Source organism: Quercus robur, chromosome 5 (genome assembly GCF_932294415.1).
Source record: "Quercus robur chromosome 5, dhQueRobu3.1, whole genome shotgun sequence".
NCBI lineage: Eukaryota > Viridiplantae > Streptophyta > Magnoliopsida > Fagales > Fagaceae > Quercus > Quercus robur.
Window position 1 is genome coordinate 80,249,907 of NC_065538.1, and position 25,284 is coordinate 80,275,190.

The window sequence follows — 25,284 nt, forward strand, 5'->3', positions numbered from 1 at the left end:
AAAATATATTTATTGTAACTTTTGTGACCTGTTTCTCTCACACTTTACCCTGCTAATAACTGTATTATACTGCAGGTTAATTTTAATTTTAATTTATTGGTTTTATTATAATCATGATGGAATAACCATCTTTTTTGGATTGTGCAATTGCAAACTGCAAAGCCTTTTGAAATGCTCTCTTATGGCTACTATATATGTAACTTCTTTTTTTTCATTTTTTCGGGAACCGGCTAATGTGTGATTTAAAAAAACACCTAAACAACGTTAGCAAATAAATTAGAACAAAAATATAGTAAATTTGGACATCTTGTTTGGAAAACCAATGAAGCTATACACACAAAACGTACACGTATAATTGTTGGTGTATTAATTTTTAGAAAGTACTTGATACCAAATTAAGTAACTAAAAAAAGATGGTAGTGATTTCATCATTTCATCACAAGTTCTAGACTGTACTATTTTGTGTAGTAATATAAATTATCTTCTTCTTTTTCCTATATATATATTTTTTTTGTTGGCAATAATTTTACATTATAGGTATTATATTCATATACAAAAAAAAAAAAAAAGAATAGAGAAATCTTAGAGGAAGTCAATCCTACGTTAATTGCAAAAAATTAGTGCATTGCTCCATATAGTCTGGGGTTTTAGCGACCATCAATTTCAGAAATTGATATTTCATTTACAGAAGTTAACATGTCTCTATTATTGTTAGTACTTGTCGAAATAAATGCTGGTTTTTTTGGAGAAGGAAGAGGTGTGTCATTACCCAACATGAAAACCACTGTTAACATGGTTGGCCGATCTCTTGTATGTTCTTGCACGCACAAAAGCCCAATTTGAATGCATCTCAAAACTTCATTAGCAGGATATGTCTCACCTAGTGACACATCCACAATTTCCATGACTTTTCCTTCTCTCCATAGGTCCCAAACCTACAAGCAACATATTTATCATATTAGGCTAAATAAGATATGCCTAATTTTGTAGTCATTGTTTGCACATGTACATGTACTTACAAGTTCATTCAAATATGGGGAGGGACCATCATGGTAATAAGTACCATTCTTTTTACCAACAATTATCTCTAGTAGCAACACTCCGAAGCTATATACATCTGATTTTATTGAAAATATTACTTGCATTGCATACTCTGGTGACATATAACCACTGTCATAAAACAATAAAAAGGAAACCATTGAGCCTTGCACATTATTAAACCAAAAAAAAAAAAAAAAGGATCAAAGATGGGCCTTTGGGCACTAACAAAGCATATAATATTAGAAGTAACGCAAGATGAAAAATGACATGAAGACATCTCATGAGGATATTTTGCAATAGCAATTCGGGAAATTTGGAAGTTAGCAAGAATCAAGGAGATAATGGCAATCAGCAGTCAAAGTTAAAGAGAAAAATTAGCAAGCCAATGTATCTAAAAGATAATGTCCCTTGATTAAGACTAATCTGTCAGTCAAGTACATATTTAGCAAAGGAGCTATTAGTGTTGATTTGTTGTAAAAATGTTGTGAACGAGAAATTATTAGATCCATCAAGAGGACTGCTAACGTGGTCTTCCCAACTAATGAGACAATGCCATCTATGCAAATGTGTGAGTGATCTTCCTAATTAGCATATAAGGAATAAAAAATAAAACTTACTAGGTGACGTCACATTTACATAAATAATAGCATTTTATTGGTTGAAATGTTAGAAAAGACCACGTCAGCAATCCTCCTAGTAGACCTAATAATTTCTCGTTGTGAACATGGCATTTTTCTTCAATTTTAGTACATTCTATAGTAATTCTCCTAATTTGCGGCAAATTGGAGTCCAGTGAAAATTAAAATGACAATGTCTATCTTTAGTGGAAGTTAGAAAGTAAAAAATTTGGATAGCAGCAAATCACCTCCTTAGAGTCCGTTTGGCAAAGATTATTTTTGCTAACTTATTTTTGCTACTATTTGTAGGTCCCATTGCACTTTTTGGTACTATTCATGGGTCTCACTATACTATTTTAGCTAACTTTTACCTTTATCTATAGTACTTTCAACAAAAAGTTTTCAATTTCAGCAAAATAAGTGAATCATAAACAGACCCTTAATTGATTTCCTTTCGTTTATTTCTCTTATCAGCATTTTAGTTGACTTTGGAATCTTATTTGAATTTGAATTCTTTACTAGGATGAGGTTGATTTCCTTTTCATGTTTATTTTTATCATTATTATCATTCTTGCGCTCCATGTTTGCAGTAGGTGGACTTTTATTATAAAAGGGTGTATAGGGATCTTGGAAAAATTGAATCTTTTGTATTATACCTTTAATTATACCTTTTGTATTATATACCTTTTGAAAATCTTTAGATTTTCATCAAGAGTTGCTATAGCACTCTTTTGTCTCTCTCTCTTCGTCTTGATCATGGCTTGACAACCCATTGATCAGAGTAAAGTCGTAATTTGACTACTGTTTCATAATTCATTCCGCTGCATCATTATGCTATAATTGCAGGCTTAACTAGCCTCATGTCAAAAAGGAATTATAAAGATATTCTTGAAATTTTTCTTAGAAAGACCTGCAATTTGTGATCTTCTTTAAATATGAAAATGATAGTCAAGAAATCAGATAAAAAATATAAATATATCTTTGTTTTCTAGCACACTTACTATGTTCCAACAACGTGATTTGTATTTACTTCAATTTGGTCACCTCCAACAATTCTAGCCATACCAAAATCTGATATTTTTGGATTTAGAGTATTGTCAAGTAGAATATTGCTGGCCTTTAAATCTCTATGGATAATTCTTAATCTTGAGTCTTGGTGAAGATATAAGATACCTCGAGCAATTCCACAGATAATCTCAAATCGCTTTCCCCAATCTAAACATGACCTTTTTTTTTGGCCTGAATGAAGACATTTAGATTAGATTGAGAGAGTGTGTGTGTGTGTGTGTATAATCTCATAATAGGCTTGTAATTGGAAGACCACTTTCTAGTGATGATGAGCGAATTTTATGTGAAAAGAGAACATACCAAAAATAAAAGAGTCTAAACTTTTATTAGGCAAGTACTCATAGATTAACATCATCTCTTCCCCTTGAATGCAACAACCTAAGATTCTCACGAGGTTCCTATGTTGGAGTTTAGCAATTAGTGCAACTTCATTTTTGAACTGTTCTACTCCTTGTACTGTGTGTTTTGATAGTCTTTTTACTGCTATTTCCATTTTATTTTGTAGCAAACCCTGAAATTAAAGCCCAAATTTCATGTTGTCATAGTGCACAATTATTGAGAGAAATTCAACTTAGTGAATTATTTGGGCAAGCCCAATTTCACCTAACGAATTCATGATCAATGAATCCCTTTAAACATTTTGGATGGAATTTATGATGCATTAACAAACTTGAAACAAGATTGATCAATTTTCAGGACTATTTCTAAGAGACTACCTTATAAACTGAGCCAAAACCACCTTTGCCAAGCTCGTTAGCAGCAGAGAAGTTATTTGTGGCTGCAATAATGGTCTTCAAATCATATACTGGAAATTTTGAATTGCTTTTAGATCCATCGAATTCACTTCTACTTGGAGAGTCTTCGAAGTTTGGTAAATTGGAGTCAGTGCTTTGCCTCTTCGCTGTCATAAAACAAGTAACAAATGAAGTTACCATATTTTTCCAATTATGAATTCCCACGCAAAAGCCCCATTTAATGAAACTGAGGAAACATACTAAAATGTACTGTTCGGTTGGCAAGAATTTTGACTCTTGAGAATCTAAAGATTCTCGTGAGTTTAAACTTTTGGCTTGCTTTGATTTTTTATTAAGGAAATATTCTGGATTTTATTATGTTCCTGTGAATGGGAAACATTTATACAAACATTCAATTGCATCAATAATAGGAGAAAAATTATAATTCACATAAGCATAATTATGGAAAATGCTAAGGACACAAAAAATCCAACAATTATTGCCACAACTTGTCACATGGCAAGCTATGAATGGTGGAGGTCAAATGGTGAGTCCACACCTCCACTACTCATAACTCGCCACCTGATAAGTTGTGGTAAAAGTTGTAAAATTTTTTGTATCCCTAGCATTGCTCAAAAATAAAATTAGAGGAAAATAAGAGGAAGAATTGAAGTTTGTAATTTTCTATATCATTGATAGGATATCCCACTGGGCTGCTTTTATTGAGCCTTAACAAGTATTACTGTGTCCTAAGAAGTAAGTGGTTCTAGATAATAAAAGTTCCTCAAGCCTAATGATGGGATTGGACAAACATCCTATCACCAAAATGGGCATTTGCCCCTTTCGCCTAAAAGATGTAGCAAAATGTCCATGATTTGAAATTATCAAGCAAAATGCCTTTATTTTGAAACTCAATTTTTAGAAAATTGAGTTTTAATGAAAAACTCGATTTGATGAAAATTGAGTAATGTGAGAAATTTTACATGGAACTCGAGTTCATGGAACTTGAGTTCCATGTTTTTTTTTTTTAAGTTTGATTTCACATAACTCGATTTTCTAAAAATCCAGTTTTTCATTGAAACTCGATTTTTAGAAAATTGAGTTTAAAATAGGGGCATTTTGCTAGATAGTTTCAGAACATGGGTATTTTGCTGGTAAGTTTTGGTGAAAGGGGCAAATGCCCATTTTGGCCAATATCCTATATGCTAGTGCAAGTTTTGATTGAAGGGTGAAAAGTAGTTCATGTGGCTTGGTATAATTGACAACTTGAAGGTGTTTTGATCCCTGAATATGGTCATAAGGTATCCCAAATTTAGCAAGAGAGAAGTTGTTTGTGGCAGAAAGTATTGTGCTAATGTCGAAAAATAATAAATCTGGTTTTCTTCTACCTTCAACAAGCTATTGAGTCTTTCTTTGCTGAACTTGCAGTAACATCATTAAACAATGTGAGTCGTCCTCCCTTTGCTGTTCTCATGCAAGAACCGTTACAAATGATGGTTAAACTTGTAATCATGACAAGTTTCATTTTGAGCATATCCAAGTCCATCCAATTTCCATTTTTGATGGGGCTGTGAAATTGCTACAGGAATATCAGAAGCTAAATGAGGGTTGTGTAGTTTGTAGAAAGTTTTGTTTTGTTGGCTTTCTGTTCTTTGTATGTGTTAAGTTTTGATTTTTCATGTTAGTTTTGTTGACTTTAATTCCATGCCAATTTGATTGTAATTCTTTCAATCATTCACCTGTATTTATGTGGGATTAATTGTAATGGGTTTACTTTACATTTTGGTGAAGAACTGCTTAAGGGAATTTCGCGGCTTGCTCATGACTGGCTCATGACTACTTCAACTCGCGAAAGGTTACGTACGGAGTACATGCATGAAGTTCAACCGTCTGTTGTGTTAGGCTGTCTTGCGACTTGCTGGCGACTTAGCTAACCCATGGAGACTCATGAAATGGACTAATAGCTAGATTTTGGTGTATATGTTTCCCTTCTTCACCCATACTATATATACTTTTATTACTCACAAAATTGTAAGAAGAATTTTAGAGAGAAAATCCTAAAAGTCTATTTAAGAGTTAAAGATTGTCATCCATCAATCATCTATACATTTCTCTTAGTTTTCTTCACTCTTTTCCCTCCCAATTTCCATATACTACGAAAGGAACTTAGCCGAAACACAATCTACACACATTCTAAGTGTAGAGATCTGTTTTGGTGTATTTGGGAAGTATTTGGTTTATACCAATTCTTGGTAGGTGCAATTGCGGGATCCAAAAAACTAGCGAAGACAAGACTTAGTGAAGCTAGAGCTCGGAGCGCTCAAGTACTTTGGGTAACTTAGGTTTGGAGGGTCTTTGTGTATTCATGTACTCTAATTGATTTTCTAGTGAATTATTTTGGCTTGTCGGGAAGTTGAGAGGTTTTTCCACCTAGGTCTCCTATTTTTCTATTTGATAACACATCGCATGTTATCTCATGTTTGCGCTCTCTTTCCCTTACTCCTTGTGCTTTTAATTGTTTGTAAATTATGTTTATCCATGCACTTGATGACAGCTTCTGTTGATTAGTGTGCTTATCTCTTATGCTCAACATATTTTTTACTAATCAAACCATAATTTAAAATTTTGGGGTCTTAATTAGCTCTAATAATTCTACTAGTGAGCTTTCAGTATGCCTATAGACCATGTTGTTTCTTATGCACTTTTGTAATACTTGTATGCTTATATCAATAAAATATCTTTCATTTCATTCAAAAAATAATATATAAAAAAATATTTAAGAAGAAGAAGCAATTATATATAACTTTGGCTAAATTACAATAACCTACCTAGTAATTTATTGAAATGGCACTTCCCCTAGACATTTGTATCAATGACATTTGAAAGATACTAGATGCAATTAACTAGTAGTATTTAGACCCCATAATCCATTTTTACGGCTTAATACTCAATTAATCCTAAACTAAAATTTAGACAAATTTATGTGATTAGCAAATTTCATATTATATGCATATAACAAGCTAGGACAAATAAAAAGGAAGCAATATGAAATACGTGCAATAAGAGATGGCAAATACACGAAACCACCGAGACACGTTTTCAAAGAGGAAACTAGAGCACCCGATGAAAATACTTGAGCCCTCCTAAGTACTTAAGCCCTCCAAGTTTCAGCTAACAACTGGAATCACCAAGCTATTTCTTTTTCTAGCTTCCTAGAGATCCATTGTTAAGCCATCAAACTTATAGGATTATGATTTCAAGCTCCAGTGGTTTCCATACCCTCATGTAACTCACAACACTTTATATTTGGTGAAGGAGATGAAGGTTACAAATTTCTTTTAAGTGTAGGCCATTTTCGAGTGGAGAAAAGAGAATATACAGGAATTCCTGGTTCAAGGCTTAGGTTCACTCTATCACGACCGGAAAAAAAAAAAAAAATGATGGAATGATGAACAAGCTGCTCTCAACTTTCAAGGATGATTTCTAATTTTTTTTCCCACATCCTTGGCATGTAGAATGTGTGTCCCTTGGGTTATATGATAAAGCAAGAAAAATAGGATAGAACAAATCAGTAGGCTATGTATGCATCTTGTTCACAGCTTGGTCACGAGAAGGTCGTGACGAGCATTTTAACAAAGCTCCTAACTTTGGCTGCCACGTGTCACTCACCGACTAAGCAAGTTGTAGAATGCAACTAGGGGTGTCCAAACAAACTCGTGACCTGACCCACTCACCCAACTTGTCCTGAGAACCGGCCAACCAACACCAGTGACGATCAACGACAGGTCTTCACCCCAAAAACCCAAGAATTGCAAGTCTGAGCATGAGAAATTGATTTTCAACCATCTACACACCGGAAAGTCGTTGTTCTCTACCGATAATAGTGGTTTGCTAGTGTTTTCTATCCGATCTATCAAGATCTATTGAGATCTCGTTGAGATTTGGCCTAATCTCTTTAAGATCCGGCAGCTTTCGACAAAATCTAGCAGAATTTCACAACTTAAATCTGATCGGTACTTGAGGAAAATCCAAAAACCTGAGCCGACTCTTTTTACTAGTCAGCAGTAGGTCCAGGTATGGGAAACCCAAAGTGATCGAGTTGGTTTCGGGTTAGGCACAAACCCGACTCAGATATTGACTCGTGAACAGCCCTAAATGCAACTTTGGCCAAAGTTGACCAAGTTCAAGTACATTATACCCCAAATACAATTTAGCCCAAAAAAATGCATAAAAAATCGGAAAATACATTAAAAAATGGGAAAATGCATAAAACATTGAAGTTGAATTAGCCAATAGAAACATAGACTCACCAACAATGACCTCCTTGAAATTTTTTTAAAATGCGATAGAAAAAGTTATGTATGACTTTTCTAATAAAATAAATAGAGTGTCACGGGTCCACAAACATTAATGAGAGAGTATAATTTTGTCCATAGCGTGGAAATGAATATATATATTAAAAATGAAGTATTATGTTAGAAAAGTCATAGTGTTAGAGAGCTTTGATTTATTTGTTGCATTTAGGCCATTTTAGATATACATCATTATCAGTTTCTTTAAGACCTTCTCTCTTCTTCCCGCGTGTGTGTGCGTGTGTTAAAATACTTAGATTATATTTAGTAACAATTTTTGTTTTCTATTTTCAAAAATTTTTTTTTGTGAATATTAAAAAAAAAATTTTCTTGTATTTTTTAAATAAAAAACATGTTTCATTAGTTGAAATTAAAAAAAAAAAAATAGTTTTTTGAAAAAACAATAGAAAATACTAAAATATGTTTTTATTAGGATTTAAACTCTAATATTAACTCATTAAATGAGATTGATTTATTAAATCAAATGCATGTTTTCATTGACTTTTGAAAATTAGAAACTGAAAACTGACATTTACATATTTTCAGTTTCCTTCACAAATTGAGTTTTGAAAACGATTTTTGTTTTCAATCCATTTTGGGTTACCAAATAAGTTTTTTAGTCTCAAAAATAGAAAATTGTTTTTGAAAACAAAAAATAAGGGGAAAAAACAGTTACCAAACGTACCCTAAGTATTCTTAAAAAATAAAAAATAAATAAAAATAAAAAAAGAAGAAGAAGAAGAAGAAGAAGAAGAAGAAGAAGATTTATTTGTTGCATTTAACCAAATCTCAAGGGGAGTGTTATATCTTGTAACGTTTGGGAAGTGTTATGTTGTAAATCCTTAGAGGAGGTTGATGTAATTTTCACGAGGATTTGGCTTACCTCCAATACTTTTTTAAAGACATGTTCTTTTATTTTAAATATATAATGGCAAGTGGTAGTGTATTTTAATTCCTACTTTTTATTTAGTTAGTAGGTAATGTGGCAGTCTCTCATTAAAACAAAAGGAGATTCCTCTTAAAAATTACTGGAGGTAAGCCAAACCTTTTTCCTAATAGAGCTTAATGGTTATTCAACTATGACAGTGATTTCGAGATTAAAAAAAAAAAAGATGAATTTCTTGTCTTCTTAGTTGTAATGAAAACACAAATTATAGTTGAAGATAAGACCCTAAGTTAATCTTTCAATTTCTTTATTAGAAATATCAGGAGGTGTTAATTAAGTTAAAAAACTTGTCTCTTAAAAAAAAAAAAAAAAGTTAAAAACTCTCCCATCCAATTAATGATTTCTATATACATATAATGATACTACATATCTAGGGATTTAAATCCTCTAGATTTCCTAGGATACTCTACCAAATAGATTTTCTTAAATCTTAATCATTTTTTAATAATTTAATGATCTAGATTCTGTCATGTCAGCATTCCACTAACAATAATTTTTTTTTTTTTTTGCAACATTATTTTATTATTTTAAGAATATTGTTAGTAGAATGATGATAAGGCCTAATTTAGGATTTAAGGAAATCTATTAGTAGAGTACCTTAAGAAATCTAGAGGATCTGAATCCCATATCTAGTACCTCCTTACTAATCAATTAATAATATCTATATTTCTCTCCAAAAAAAATATTAATGATATCTATATACCCATCCAAATTTTGTTTTCTTACCCTTTTTTTAATTTTCCAACCAAATATAGATTTATTCCTAGTAGATTATTCATTATTTGTGAAATGTCATGATTCGGGCAAGCAGTTTTAGCAAATTGGCTTCAACAAGCAAACTGATATAATATTAGTTAGCAACGTTTTCCAAAAGAATAACATATCCCTTATTAATTCATTATAGTTGGGAAAATGCTAAAATTATAACTGATTTTTTTAAAATAAAAATTAAAAAATAGTGTGACAATATATATATAGCTTTTTTTTTTATTAAAAAAATTATATAAGAATGCAAAAATCTCATTTGGGAGACCGTGATCTGTCATGTCACATGTGGCACTTTGCTAAAGTAATTTTTCATTTAACCTTTTACCTCACCTATTTTGTACTCTTCTCCCCAAAAACAAAAAGTTTAAGTTTATATCATTCTTATTTAAATCAACTCTGGTGAAAGATTATCCTCCATAAAGTCGAAACACATTAATTAGTTCATCTACTAATAACATACTCTAATAACATAAACATGACATAACAAAAATTTTATAATATTTTCATAAGTCAACTAAACATTAAAATGATATCATAAATATCTAATACTAACTTTAAAACATTAAAAAATCAAAAACTATAATTAAGCAAACAAATAACTTATCACACCACCACCAAACACCATTGGCATGATGGTTACTCCACAAGTATAAGTTCTTGTGAGGTAAGGGGGATAAGTTTCAGGATCCAAATCTCCAAAAGGGAGCTTCACAAACACATACACTTTTTTTTTTTTTTTTTTATTTATTAAGGACACATACACTTAAATAATATTAAAGTAACTTTTTATCTCAGATAAAATAAAATAAAAAACTTATTACGCCACATAATAAACTCAATAATATTGAATGTATTAAAATGCTTTATCATTATTTAAACTGCAATATTTCTACGTTATTTTTTTATCCTTTAATTACTCTTTACTTTAAGTAAAAAAGTGTAAGGGACATTTGTGTTCTATTTTAAATTTTCTCTTTTCATGATGAGTTTGTTACTTCAACTAATTTTTATGACAATTATGTTATAGTCTAGATTCTCCATCCCTTTGAGATTTAAAAATATATATTTATCCCCTTAATTTCGTATTACTTTAATTCAACAAAAACTTCTTTATGTTATTGCGACATTACTTCGTATTATTACTTCAACATATTTTGAACATTCTATGTGACATTTTCAGATGACTGTTTAAAACATTATTTGTGCATCACATGGGCCCTTTGCTAATTTATATGTATAATAATAGGTAAAGCTAAGAGAAAATCCAATTAGAATCTAATTTTGCGCCTCATGTTCTATCTAATCTAAGTTTTTAAATTTTTTGTTAAATGAGTTAATTCAATGTAAAAATTGAATTTCAATTAGAATTTAATTTTTGACATGTGTCCCATCTAATCTAAGTTTTTTTTTTTTAATTTTTGTAGCAAATGAGTTAATTTTGTGTAAAAAACGAGTAGTCCAATATAAGTAAACCATAAAAAAACATAATTTTTGAATGATTTTATATTTATATATATATATTTTGGTAAAACTAAAAATAATTCAAGTTTATGAGTCATATATATATATATATATATATATTAATAAGTAAAATTGAGAGAAAATCCAATTAGATTTTAAATTGAAATTTAATTAGAGTTTAATTTTGCGCCATGTGTCCCATCTAATTAAAATTTTAAAATTTTTGAACCAAGGTAGTTAGTTCAGTGTAAAAATTGGATTTCAATTAAAGTTTAATTTTATGGCACGTGTTCCATCTAATTGAAGTTTTTTAATTTTTGTGCCAAATGAGTTAATTTAGAGTAGAAAATAACAAGTCCAATATAAATAAATCATAAAAAATATAATCATATATCTAACACTGTATATAAAATTAGAGGAAGAGAGAGTTTGAATGATTTTATATTTATGAGCCTTTTTTATAACTAAAAACAATTCATTTAGCACAAAAATTGTATATATATATATATATATACATATATATATGTATATGTGTATTTATATACACACACACACACACACACATATACATATACAAAAACCAAAGAATTTAGAATTAATGAACATAAAAATATTTTAAAAATTGACAATTTACATTTTTTACCTGATAACATTCTTACATGACTTTTTAAAAAGTTAAAAAAAGAAGAAGAAAAGAATGACTATCAATAATATTTAAATTATATATGTAAGATTATTATACTATGCATTTTAATATGTATCTTTTAAGTATATCTATGCATATGCATGGAGTTACAAACTAGTTTATAATAAATGTAGTATCACTCTATAATTCACACATGTTGATTTATTAACCAATGTGCATACCTTTCCTTTTCCTCTTTATTAACCAATGTGCACTGAGGAAAATTAGTAATGAAGTAACAACTAGGGCCACTACCATAATTGCCAGCCTCCTCTTGTTGGCAAAGAACCTCTTGAAATAATCTGGAAACAAGAAAATTTCTCCATTTATGCAACAAGATTTGTGCACAATTGTTTTTAAATTATTTTTACAATTAAGATGATAAATTGTAATAATAATAATAATAATAATAATAATAATAATAATAATAATAATAATAATAATAATAGGTGAAGCTGAGAGAAACTCAAATTAAAATTCCAAATTAGAGTTCCAATTTTGCGTCATGTGTCCTAAATTATTTATTCTTATAGAGTTTTATTTCTTAATTTTAGAATCAAATATGAGACCACATCATAAATATTCATCCACGTGAGTTATTAAGTACAAAAACCAAAAAGTCTAGAATAAATGAATCTTTAAAAAAAAAGTGCTTCACAATAATTTTTTTTTAAATGGAAAATTTACATTTTATACCTAATAATATACTTACAAAATATTTTAAGGAGTTAACAAAATATACAAATAACTATTAATAATATTTAATTTATCTATATAGGAATTATATTATATATCTTATTGTATATCTTTAACCGTTTCCATGCATACACATGGTGTTAACAAACTAGTTATAATAATATCACCTTTACATAGGCATACTCCTAATATTATTTTTATCATGTATTAATTATGAAATCACATATTAAAAAAATAAAAAATAAAAAAAAGGAGTGATAATTTTTTTTTTTTTTTGATAGGAATAAGGATTATAATTTTTTTGCTAAAAGGAATAAGGGTTATAATTGTTGTGTGTATGTATGTTAAAAAAATTGCCTCAGTAAATTGTCAAGTACCTAATTCAAATGCATCAACACGTACGTACAAATTTTGGCCTCCATCCAACACTCTTGTGTCCATCAATTCACCAAAACCATCTCAAGCAACCAACTTCCTCTTTCACACCTATACCTCCATACGCTGTGCAAGAACAATTCTCCAAGCATCGTCGCTCACACTCCTTCAAACTCAGCTTCTCATCGACTCGTGCAAATGAACTATCCGGAAGCTTCACATTTTCCACCTTCACAAACTCTACAACACCCTTGCAAATGGATGCCCCTCCATGCTTCTTCACACACCCACTTGTCGCATTTCTCGCAGACCATTCACTTGGTGATCTTGGTTCGAACCCAGGTAGACATGTGCACTCAAATTCAGTACAATTTTGAACTTGACACTTACCAAATGCACCACACTTCCCATAATTGTCACACCGGTCCAATGGCACTGTCCCTAGAATGTCCCATTCTTGATCTGAAATTGCACTCACAAAGCGATGAATTGATCCAGATCCATTCACCACCAATCTTGAGAATAATGATGCGCCTGGGTAACGTAAGCCCCAAACTGTAGAAGTCTCATACTCGTTGTTAAATAAATTGAAATTCATGACCGAATCATTACTTGACAATGTTGGTATTCCACTCCATCCAATACCATTCCAATGACCAGAACGCCACCACAAAATGTATCAAGATCAAGGCAAACACCTGAAGCAGAAGAAGACAGGTTCAACGTGTATAGCAGAAGTTGAAGAAGTGATCTCAGAAGCTCTTGTCGTTTAAGTAGCTGTATAGATATATACGACTTGTAGTTTAGCTTTATTTTTCTTCCATTAGTTGTTACACGTGTGTAGGTTAGTTATTTACACGTGAGAGAAGTTGTTAGTCTGTTAGTTCTGTTTCTGTTAGCTTAGATCAGAGCTTATGCTCTGTTTCCGTTTCTAGCTGATCTTGTGGATGTATATAAGGACAAATAGTAAGTTAATAAAATCAATTCAGTTTTTCCCAATTCTTTCTTTTCTCATATGGTATCAGAGCTCCTAGAAAGCTTGAAATTCTAGGGTTTTACAGTTTTGGGAATTTCTATTTCATCGTTCGCCATTGTTGCTCTTCTCAAGCTTCTTCAAGCTTTGTTGCTCTTCTCAAGCTTCTTCAAGCTTCCTTAAAATCTTCTCAAGTCTTGCTTAATGGCTGATACAACAGCTAACACTTCTACCACTCCATCTTCATCTTCTTCGCAAGACTCGTATAACCTCAATGATCCTCTGTTCTTGCATCCAGGAGAAAATCCAGGGGCTGTTCTCACTTCTCAGCCTCTGATTGGAGAAGAAAATTATTCTGCTTGGGCAAGATCAGTGAGAAAATCTTTGATTGGTAAAAATAAGCTTGGTTTTATAGATGGTTCTATAACCATTTCTTCTCCACTGGTAAATTCACCAACAACTGTTCAAGCATGGATTCGTGCTGATAATATAGTTGGTACTTGGATCATCAACTCAGTATCACCAAAACTTCAAGGCAGTATCATTTACAGAGATACTGCTTTTGAGATTTGGACTGAGCTTCGAGACACATTCAGTCAAGGAAATGGAACCAAGGTTTTCAACATCCAGAAGCAAATTGCTGAGTTCCATCAGGGAGAACAATCACTCACTGATTATTTCACTCAGCTTAAGGTCTTGTGGGATCAGCTTCAGAATCTTAGTCCTTTTCCTCAATGCACTTGTGGCAAATGTGTGTGCAATGTCAATCAGAGGTTGAAAGATCTTCAAATCAAAGAAGCAACAATGAAGTTCCTCATGGGAGTTAATGATATGTTTTCTCAAGTTAGAACACAAATTTTGCTCATGAATCCACTGCCTTCTGTCAATAAGGCTCATTCTTTGTTTATCCAAGAGGAAATGCAAAGATCAGCTACTAATCATGTTAGAGTTGAATCTACGGTTTTGGCTGCCAAGAGTTCAAGCACAAATCAAAAAGGAAAAGAAAGACCATTATGCACTCACTGTGGAAAGTTGGGACACACTGTGGAAAAATGTTACAAGCTTCATGGTTTTCCACCTGGCTACAAATTCAAGAATAGGAATATGATGGCTCATCAAGTTTCAGCTGTTGCAAATCAGTTCCAGGGTCATAATCAGTTTCAAGGCCATCACTTGGCTTCTAATACTGATCATAATCCCATTACAAATCAGTTTCAAGGGCATTACATGACTCCAAATTCTGAGTACAATCATTTTGCCACTGCTCAAGCACCTTCATTTACTCCTGATCAGTATCACCAGCTTCTGTCATTAATTGGAGCTCACCAAGCTTCAACAGTTCCAGAGCCTCACAAAGTTAATGCCGTTTCATTCCCATCCAATACAGTTGCAGGTACTGTTTCTTGTCCACCACATTCAGTATTTTCTGCTAAGGTTGTGAATAGAAAGGCATTTGGTGCTGAAACTTGGGTTATAGACACTGGTGCTACAGATCATATAGTCTGTTCAATGCATTTATTCACTTCCTTTACTGCAATTTCACATTCTGTGGTTGAATTACCCAATGGAGAGGCTGCACTTGTGACTCATGTTGGTACAATTAAGCTTTCCTCTCATATTACCCTAACAAATGTCCTTTGTGTGCCTTCTTTTTCCTTTAACTTGATATCTGTCAGTGCCTTAACTCAATCTCAACCTTTTTGTCTTGTATTTCTGTCCAATTATTGTTTTATACAGGCCCTTACCTGTTGGAACACGATTGGAATGGGCAGAATGCATGATGGACTTTATCTGTTACAAGCATCTAGCCTTTCTCAAGCTTCCAAGTCTCTTGATGATTTTCTTCTCAAGAATAAGTCTAGCTCTTTCACTGCTTTTTCATCTTCTGTTTCTCATGCCAGCTTGTATTCTCTATGGCATTCTAGGCTAGGACATCCATCTGATATGAAAGTTCATGCCTTAAGTCATCTTTTTCCTTTCTTGCAAAATTGTTGTACCAAAGAATGCATTGTATGCCCTTTGGCAAAGCAAAAGAGATTACCCTTTCCTTTTGACAATAAAAGAGCTATTCATTCATTTGATCTTGTTCACATGGATGTTTGGGGGCCTTTTTCCATTCCTACTACTGCTGGACATAAATACTTTCTTACAATTGTAGATGATGCATCAAGAGCCACTTGGGTTTTTCTCATGAAAGCAAAATCTGAAGTTAGGCCCTTGATTGTCTCATTCTACAAAATGGTCCATACTCAGTTTCAAACCCCTATCAAATCCATTAGAACTGATAATGCTTTAGAGTTTAACATGTTTGATTTTTACACTTCTAATGGCATTATCCATCAGCAAAGCTGTGTCTACACTCCACAACAGAATTCAGTTGTGGAGAGGAAACATCAGCACATTCTTACCACAGCTAGAGCCTTGCAAATTCAATCCAACATTCCCCTTGTTTTCTGGGGTGATTGCATCCTCACAGCTGTCTATTTGATCAATAGACTTCCCACTCCTTTTCTGCAAAACAAGTCTCCTTATGAGATGCTTTTCAAGCAAATCCCCTTTTATTCTCACCTCAGAACCTTTGGCTGCCTTTGTTTTGCTACTAATGTTAATCCACATAAACATAAGTTCAGTCCTAGAGCTAGGAAGTCAGTTTTCTTAGGATACCCGTTCAACATTAAGGGTTACAAGCTGCTTGACCTTCAATCTCACTCTATCTTCATCTCTAGGGATGTCATCTTTCATGAAAAAGTCTTCCCTTTTACTTCACACAGTCCTCTACCTTCATCTGCCCTCATTTCTCTACCTAATATTCCTTTCATTCCTTCTGCCTTGCTTGATCCTATATCACCTATCCATGCTGATTCTTTTGTTCAGATTCATCATGATCTTGACTCAGATGATCCAGTCTTTCCTGATGTTTCTGATCATGTTGCTCCTGATGTTTCTGATCATGCTGTTCCTGTTACTCCAGCTATGCTTACTGATGTTCCTAGAAGGTCTTGTAGAGTGCCTAGACCTCCTTCTTACCTTAAGGCCTATCACTGCAACCAAGTTTCTTCAACCAACATCTCCAATCAGTCTCAGTCAGGCACTTCACATCCCCTTTCTTCTTATCTTTCTTATGATACTCTATCTCCTACCTACAAATCCTTCTGTTGCTCAATTTGTACCAACACAGAACCAAAGTCTTTTTCACAAGCTGCAACTGATCCTAAGTGGCAAGATGCCATGGATGCTGAAATTGCTGCCTTGGAAGCCAATAATACTTGGACTGTCACTCCTTTGCCTCCTGATAAACATCCCATAGGTTGCAAATGGGTTTATAGAATCAAGTATAGGGCTGATGGAGCCATTGAAAGATACAAGGCAAGGTTAGTAGCAAAGGGGTTTACTCAGAAAGAGGGTTTAGATTACCTTGAAACTTTCAGTCCTGTTGCCAAGATGGTTTCTGTGAAGGTTGTGCTTGCAGTGGCTACTGTGAAAGGCTGGTTCCTTAGCCAACTTGATGTGAATAATGCTTTTCTACATGGTGACTTGCATGAAGAAGTCTACATGGCTCTTCCTCCTGGTTTTCACAGCAAGGGGGAGCATGGAGAACAGCTTGTATGTAGATTGAATAAGTCACTTTATGGACTTAAGCAGGCCTCCAGACAGTGGTTTTCTAAGTTCTCAAACACATTGATTCAACTTGGGTTTGTTCAATCTAAGGCTGACTACTCACTCTTCACTAGGCAACAAGGAAGTTCATTCATTGCCTTGTTAGTATATGTTGATGATATTCTCATAGCAAGCAATGATAAGGGGCAAGTTGATCAGTTTAAGATGACATTGAATCAGAAATTTCAGTTAAAGGACTTAGGTGTATTGAGATACTTTCTTGGTTTGGAAGTAGCAAGGACAGAAAAAGGCATTTCCCTATGTCAAAGGAAGTATGCCCTTGAGATTTTGGAGGATGCAGGGCTTCTTGGGTGCAAACCTGTGAAAATTCCTATGGATCCAAGTTTGAAACTCAGCAAGCATGAAGGTTTACTGCTTGATGATCCAGGTCAGTATAGAAGGTTGGTGGGAAGGTTGTTGTACCTAAGCATCACTAGACCTGACCTCACCTTTGCAGTTCACAAACTGAGCCAATTTATGGCTAAACCAAGAAAACCACACCTAGAGGCAGCACTTAAAGTTTTGCAGTACTTGAAGAATGAACCAGGTAAAGGAATTTTCTTCTCAGCCAATTCAGAGTTGCATGTAAAAGGTTTCACGGATTCTGACTGGGCTTCATGTCCAGATACCAGAAGATCTGTTACTGGATATTGTATATTCCTTGGAGACTCATTGGTTTCTTGGAAATCAAAGAAACAATCCACTGTTTCCAGATCATCAGCAGAGGCAGAATATCGGGCTATGGCTGTTTCAACTTGTGAAGTAGTGTGGATTCTTTATCTGCTAAAGGATCTTCAAGTTAATCACAGCAAAGAAGCTTTGTTGTTCTGTGACAATCAGGCAGCACTCCACATAGGTTCTAATCCTGTTTTCCATGAACGAACGAAACACATAGAAATTGACTGCCATGTTGTAAGGAATAAAGTGTTGGAGAAAGTTATCAAACTCATTCATGTTAGAACTCAATCCCAATTGGCAGACTTACTCACCAAGGCTTTAAGTCATAAGCAATTGTCAAGACTTTTATCCAAGATGGGACTTATCAACATTTATCAACCCACAGTCCATCTTGAGGGGGAGTATCAAGATCAAGGCAAACACCTGAAGCAGAAGAAGACAGGTTCAACGTGTATAGCAGAAGTTGAAGAAGTGATCTCAGAAGCTCTTGTTGTTTAAGTAGCTGTATAGATATATACGACTTGTAGTTTAGCTTTATTTTTCTTCCATTAGTTGTTACACGTGTGTAGGTTAGTTATTTACACGTGAGAGAAGTTGTTAGTCTGTTAGTTCTGTTTCTGTTAGCTTAGATCAGAGCTTATGCTCTGTTTCCGTTTCTAGCTGATCTTGTGGATGTATATAAGGACAAATAGTAAGTTAATAAAATCAATTCAGTTTTTCCCAATTCTTTCTTTTCTCATAAAATGTTACCTATGTACAAAAACAACTCTGGGGAGGAGCTATTGGTATTGAGAATAAAGGAGAAATTCCCAATTCCTGGATCATCTTTGGACTTCCAAGATGTTAGAATTCGATTTAGACCGGTCGTCCGATCCAACCCAAGTTTCATTCCTTGAAGAAATGTATCAGTTGGATAGTCAAAGCTTTGCCATAGCACCTCACTTGTTTCATTAAGAAACAAGACGAGATTTCCTGAATCAGTGAGCTGAGCAAGAATAATATTGTCGTTTGAATTTGTGACAATATTTGTGGACCAAATGGATTTCTTTCGATCCTCGCCATAAAGTACTAGGTTTCCATGAAGATCAATTGATAGAACCCCGGAAGTATCAGTGATAGGATTGTCTCTGTTTGCAACCCATGCCACGGGTTTTTCTGGAGCTTTATAAAACCAAATGCCAACATACCGGTTGGTGGACTCTCCGGGAGTAAAGAAACCAAGCGCAAAGGTTTCTCCTTTAGAGACTAAAAGGTCACCATCTCTGATGGGTTTGCTGGTGGTTAAGGTGTCTTGTATAGTGTCAAACTGGTGAAGGAGTACAAGCAAGGTGTGTAGAAGGAGAAACCCCTTAGTAAAATACATGATCATGACGAGTAAGGTTGTGTGTAGGTCTTTTTGCTAACTAGAAAAAGAGGTTGAGTAGGTAAGGCTTTTCAAAGTCTTGGTATTTGATGCATATATGTAAGTTGAGTAAAGGGTGATGGGAGGTTGGAAGGTCAGACTCCGAGTTGATGTGGAGCACTTCTATCTGAACCTAAGGAACCGAAGAGCATATGTGGAACCCAGGGGTGGGATTTACAAGCAGACTGATGAGTCAACAATACATGTGCTTTGGAGTTGCCCTTTGTCTAGGAATGTTTAGGTCCTTGTGAACGGAAATTTTTAGAAATGGCTGCTATTTCAAGGGGTGTCAAGTGAATGGTAGCAACATGAGTTCGATTTAAGGGCAATATTGGTAAGCTGGGCAAATTGGCATGCAAGGAATAAGGTAGTCTTCGAAGGTCTTCAGCTTCATCCCATGCAAGCATTGAAGCATGCAGATACTGAATGCATGTAGGATTTGATAGATACTTAAGAGGGTTTTAACCTTTCAATTGGGAAAAGGAGAAGGAAAAGAAAGCGGAGGAAGCGAAGGCAAAGGAAGTTGCAGTGAGGCAAACGCCTGAGAATTCCCCAGCTCATTTTTGTAAGAGCTCCCCCACCGCCTGCTTGGTGAAACAAATATTTTAGGACCAAGTTAAAAAAAAGAAAAAAGAAAAAAGAAGAAGCACAATTTTTGTTACAGTTATACATGTGATAAATTGTGAGTAATGGAAAAAAAAGTAGCAAGTCTATGTGAAAGTAAAAAAAGCAAACAATTACAATCTACTATGTAAGATAATACAAAAATTATGACTTTTTTTTTTTAATAGCAAAACTTAGGTACAATACCTTAAGTGCTGTTCCTTAGATTTCTCTTTTAAGATTCAGCCACGTTACTACTCAACTAAAAAATACACTTCCTTTCTTCCTTTCCTAAGAAAAAAAATTTACATAACAAAATTTTAAAATGAGAACTTAAAAAGCAACACCTAATTACAATTTTGCACTTCTTCCTCCCTCCTTTTTTTTTTTTTTTTTTTTTTCTTTTTAATTTTTTTTTTATTAATGTAGTATTAGAAATCTAGAATTACTTTTGGCTCGAGTTTCTTTTCAAACTTCAAAGTCACAAATTTTAGTCTTTTCTATCATTGACTTGCTTTTATAGTTTTACTATGACCTTAAGAAACAGCACTTAAGTATTGTTTTGCACTTCTTCCTCTTTCTTTCTTTTTTTTTAATTTTTTTTTTATTAATTTTAGTATTAGAAATCTAGAATTACTTCTGGCTCGAATTTCTTTTCAAACTTCAAAGTCACAAATTTTAGTCTTTTCTATCATTGACTTGTTTTTATAGTTTTACTATAACCTTATGATATCTACCTCTTTCTTTTTTCTTTTTAATTTTTTTTTATTAATTGTAGTATTAGAAATCTAGAATTACTTCTGGCTCGAATTTCTTTTCAACCTTCAAAGTCACAAATTTTAGTCTTTTCTATCATTGACTTGCTTTTATAGTTTTACTATGACCTTATGATTTGAAACTCCCTACCCTCGTTACGCTGTCAAGCTGTTAATTTAGCTTACGTAATAAGCTTTTGTTTTTCCATTCCCATTTTCCATAAATCTCACAACAGCAAATTATTAGAGGGGTGGTTGGTACACAGTGTGACAGATTTTACTGGTTATTACAATTTATTCACAGCAAATTTCTCTACCTTGCTCCTCAAACGTGATGAATGTTGCTAGATCTATACGTGTGACATTGTCTATAATTTACCAAGTATCGATTTTTGGAAATGACTTATTTAATTTTTATCCGAAAATATTATAGATAAAAGATAAATAAAATAAGCTGATTGTTTTTTTTTTTTTTTTTTATTGGAAGTGCCCTAAAAAAAATGGTAAAGTAAAGTGAGACACAGTAAAACTTGTGCATAAAAACATAGCGTGGGACCTGCAAACAAATACTCTTTGTTTTTCCTCCTTGGCCATGCTTTTTGACTAGTGACAATTCCCATGTGAAGAAATAAATAAGCTACCTAGATGGGAGCTAACCTTCTTTGCTATGGGACCTAAAAAAATATAAATTTAAGCAAAGCTAGTTTTAACTTTTAACCGGAAGATTTTAAGCAAAAGCTAGTTTTAAGGAGACAGAGGATTTTTATTTTTATTTTTATTTTTTATACATCCCCGTACATAGATTTTCAAATTCAACCTGCGTGTTCAACTTTTGTTTCTTCTTTCCATTATAATCAATTTGACTCCATTGCCATCAATTGTCAAAGAGTTGGTCGAGTTTTGACTATCATTGTCATCACCTCCACCTAGTAAAAACTTATTTTTCTACTTTTTCATTTCTATTTATTTATAGTTTATGATTTTATTTTTTCCTCTAATTTATTGAATCAATTAACAAATCATCATGGTTAGTAGTCTAATTTAGCTATTTTAAATTTTATTTATTTAATGATTGCTTATAGTGATTAGTGAGATTTTGATATATTTGATATCTATTAGTATTATGTCTTTTTTTATTTGTTAGTCTAGCTTTGTTTTATACTTGTATTTAATTTTTATGAATGTTATGGACTTATGGTAGTTCAAAGGAATAGGAAAAACTTTGGGGGAAAATGACCTTAAGATGCTTAATTGGTCATTTAGTCTTGTTAGTGTTTTCCATACTAATAAGAATTACACTGATTAACAATTTTTAACAAAAATCTTACATTATTATAGGAAATTCTTGGTTAATTTGACTAAACTAATGCACGAAGATATGTATGTATATGGCACTCAACATTTTTCTTGCATTGCAAATTAGTATGATAGTTTAGCCTTGGCCCCTCAAAACAAATTTTTATTGCTCCACCCCTGTTTGTATTGTTTACATATGTACGTATTGTTACTACGTATCACATTGTATGACCTCCATCCATCCAATTCTTTCCTATCATCTCATCATCTTCTCAATTCGTGATTCAATATGTCTAGGACACGTAATAAAAATTTTCATATATATTTTTTAATTATAATTATGGTGTCATATTTTAATTAGTATTAATAAAAGTGATATGAGTGGTAGATCCATGTGCATGTATTAGTATGGTCTTTCTAAATCAGTAGGATTAAGTTTATTGTATTAGTATCGGACGAAATTATTATTTTGGTCTCTACATTTTAGAGTCACTTTCAATTTGATCCTTACTTTTTCCAACAATCAATTTGGTCTTTGTTATTTTTACAACTAATGTTAAGTTAGTCCCTACCAACCACTAGCGCACTTGAAACTTACGTGGCTAATAAAATAATAATAAATTTTTTTTAATAAACATTAAAAAATACTGCATAAGTATTTAAATTAATAAAAATCCAAAAAGCAAAAATGAATAAAAAAGTAAAAATCTTATATTCTTTTTCTCACTTTCCTAGCAACCTAACACCAAGAAAATCAAAATCTCTTAATCATTTTCTTCTCTCGTGGTATGGAACAAAAATGATAAATATGATGAGAAATTATATTATGATCGATTTAATTTTGTTTTGTTTTTGTAGGATATGCACAAACCCTAATTAAGGTTGGTGTGGTGATTTTCTCAACATGGGGAAAGCCCCTTTCATTTCATCATCCCACTGTTTGAGTATGTCGCCAATCACTTCTTGAGACAAAACCCACCACCAGGTCAAGGTGATAACACCCATCCCTTAGTGGAGGCTCACCGGAAGGTGAAAATCAATGACCTGAACCAACAATACAATGAGTTGTTCAGCCAAATCCAATCTAAGGAGCGGGGAAAATGACTGATTTATTTATTCAAATGCTGAGGTGGAATTTTTTAAGGTTTATTAAATTCTTTAATTATTATTTTAATTAGTTATGTAAGTTTCAAGTGTGTAAACTGTCCACGGTCTACCACTTAAGCGTTTTTCATACGTGACTTGACCATAAAAACTAACTTGACAACAAATTAAAAATGAAAAAAAAATACTAAGACCATATAAATTTACACAACTTTTGGCATAACTCGCCACATGGCGAGTTATAAGTGATAGAGTTGTGGACCCACATGGACCCACTATCATATCTCAACCACTTACAACTAGCTACGTGATGAATTACGGCAAAAGTTGTATAAATCTTATAATCCTAGTTTTGCTCTTAAAAATAATAATGATCAAATTGAGTTTTAGGAAAAAGTAGGAACCAAATTGAAAGTGACCCTAAAATGTAGATAACAAAATGTTAATAATTAAACACAGGAACATAGAGATTTATGTGGAAAACCCTTTTCCACTTGAATGGAAAAACCACGAGACAGACTCGTAATCAATCCACTATTATAAAAATCAATTATAATATCTCTTTCTCATGTTTGTGCCTAACTCTTGATCCACACCAAATATAATAATATCACTTTTTAGAAATTTGTGTGAACCCATTTGAGATCTCCACTCACTTTAAATGCAACAACTTTCTATGGTTGAAGTACTCAAAAGATCTCTCTCTAAAGAAAATCCTATTTTTCATTCTCTTGTGTATGTGTTATGGCTAAAAAAATCTCATTGTTTTATTTGCTTTTACACATTAATTTTCTTCTTATTATGCTCTCACTACGACAATACCTTTCTCTTTTTCTTCACTTTGCAACATCAAGTAAAGCCTCAAGAACTCTACTTAATTTGTATGCTTTACCAAAAAAAAAAAAAATATATATATATATATAGAGAGAGAGAGAGAGAGAGAAAAAAAATCCAAACGTTGTTGTTTCTTTCTTTGCGCTACCTTCCAAGTAAAAACCCTTTTTTTTTTTCCTCTTAGTTTCACTCTTAATTCTACAACTACTTTTTCCTTTTCCCATTATGAAAGACCCTTGTGCCAAAACCTTCAAATTCTTCACAATACAGTCAATATCTAAGAATTTAATTTCTATTCAATAGTTAACAAAGAGTGCATTTTTTTTTTTTTACAAGGATTAGCCCTTTTTTAGGCACCAAACAAACTAAAAAAAATGAAAACTAATTTTCCTTCAAAAAATAAAAATCCACTCAGCTTTCAAAGTCTCAATAGAAATTTAAGGCAAATTGTCAAAAAATTTATATCTTGACTTTTTTTTTTTTTTTTTTTTCAAAAAGTCTTTCTTTCTTTTTGGTATGGTTCCACCTTAAGGTCCTTAATGTCCAGGGGCGGCTCCACATAGAGTCCACAGTGGTCATTGGACCACCTTAACCTAGAAAAAAAATAATTATTATGTATAAATTTTAAAAGTTTATGATTTTTTATTCATAAAAAAAAACTTTGTTATCACCCTAAATTATTTTAGGCCCAACATAATTAAACTTTTGACAAAAAAACTTGGTTGTAAACTAAGGCTACAACTACAATCAATATTTTTTTATTGGATGTGAATTTTGACAAATCCATCATTTAATTGCATTTTCTTCTTATATCCTCCATACTTGTAAAATTTCAAGAAGATAAAAAAATCAATAGATATATCATCAATGAAATGGTTAAATTTTGAGTTTTTGTAGTCTAAAATTATATATAAAAAAAATAAGTTTATAGATCGAATAATAAATAATATCAGATTGGCATGAAATTTGACATGTGTTTTAAGAACATAGAGAACATACAATTCAACTGTTAGATTTTCAAAATATGTAGTAATATTAATATGTTTAGTGAGAGTTGTAGCCTTTAGACTTTAATGTTTAGCAATATTAAGGGTCTGATTAATGTTTTAGGATTTTTTTTATATAAAAACGTTTATGGTCTTTAGACTTTAGAAATCATTTAATGCAGGTTTTGTCAAATTTATACTAAAAACAGTCTGTTGTCACATTTTACACAGATAAGGGAAATGTTCACGATAA

At 32.6% G+C, this 25,284-nt stretch overlaps 1 pseudogene; it reads right to left on the reverse strand.

The window, feature by feature from the left end:
* Window positions 1–628: 628 nt before the first annotated feature.
* LOC126728799 (G-type lectin S-receptor-like serine/threonine-protein kinase RKS1) lies at window positions 629–19,414 on the reverse strand (annotated as a pseudogene).
* Window positions 19,415–25,284: the final 5,870 nt, after the last annotated feature.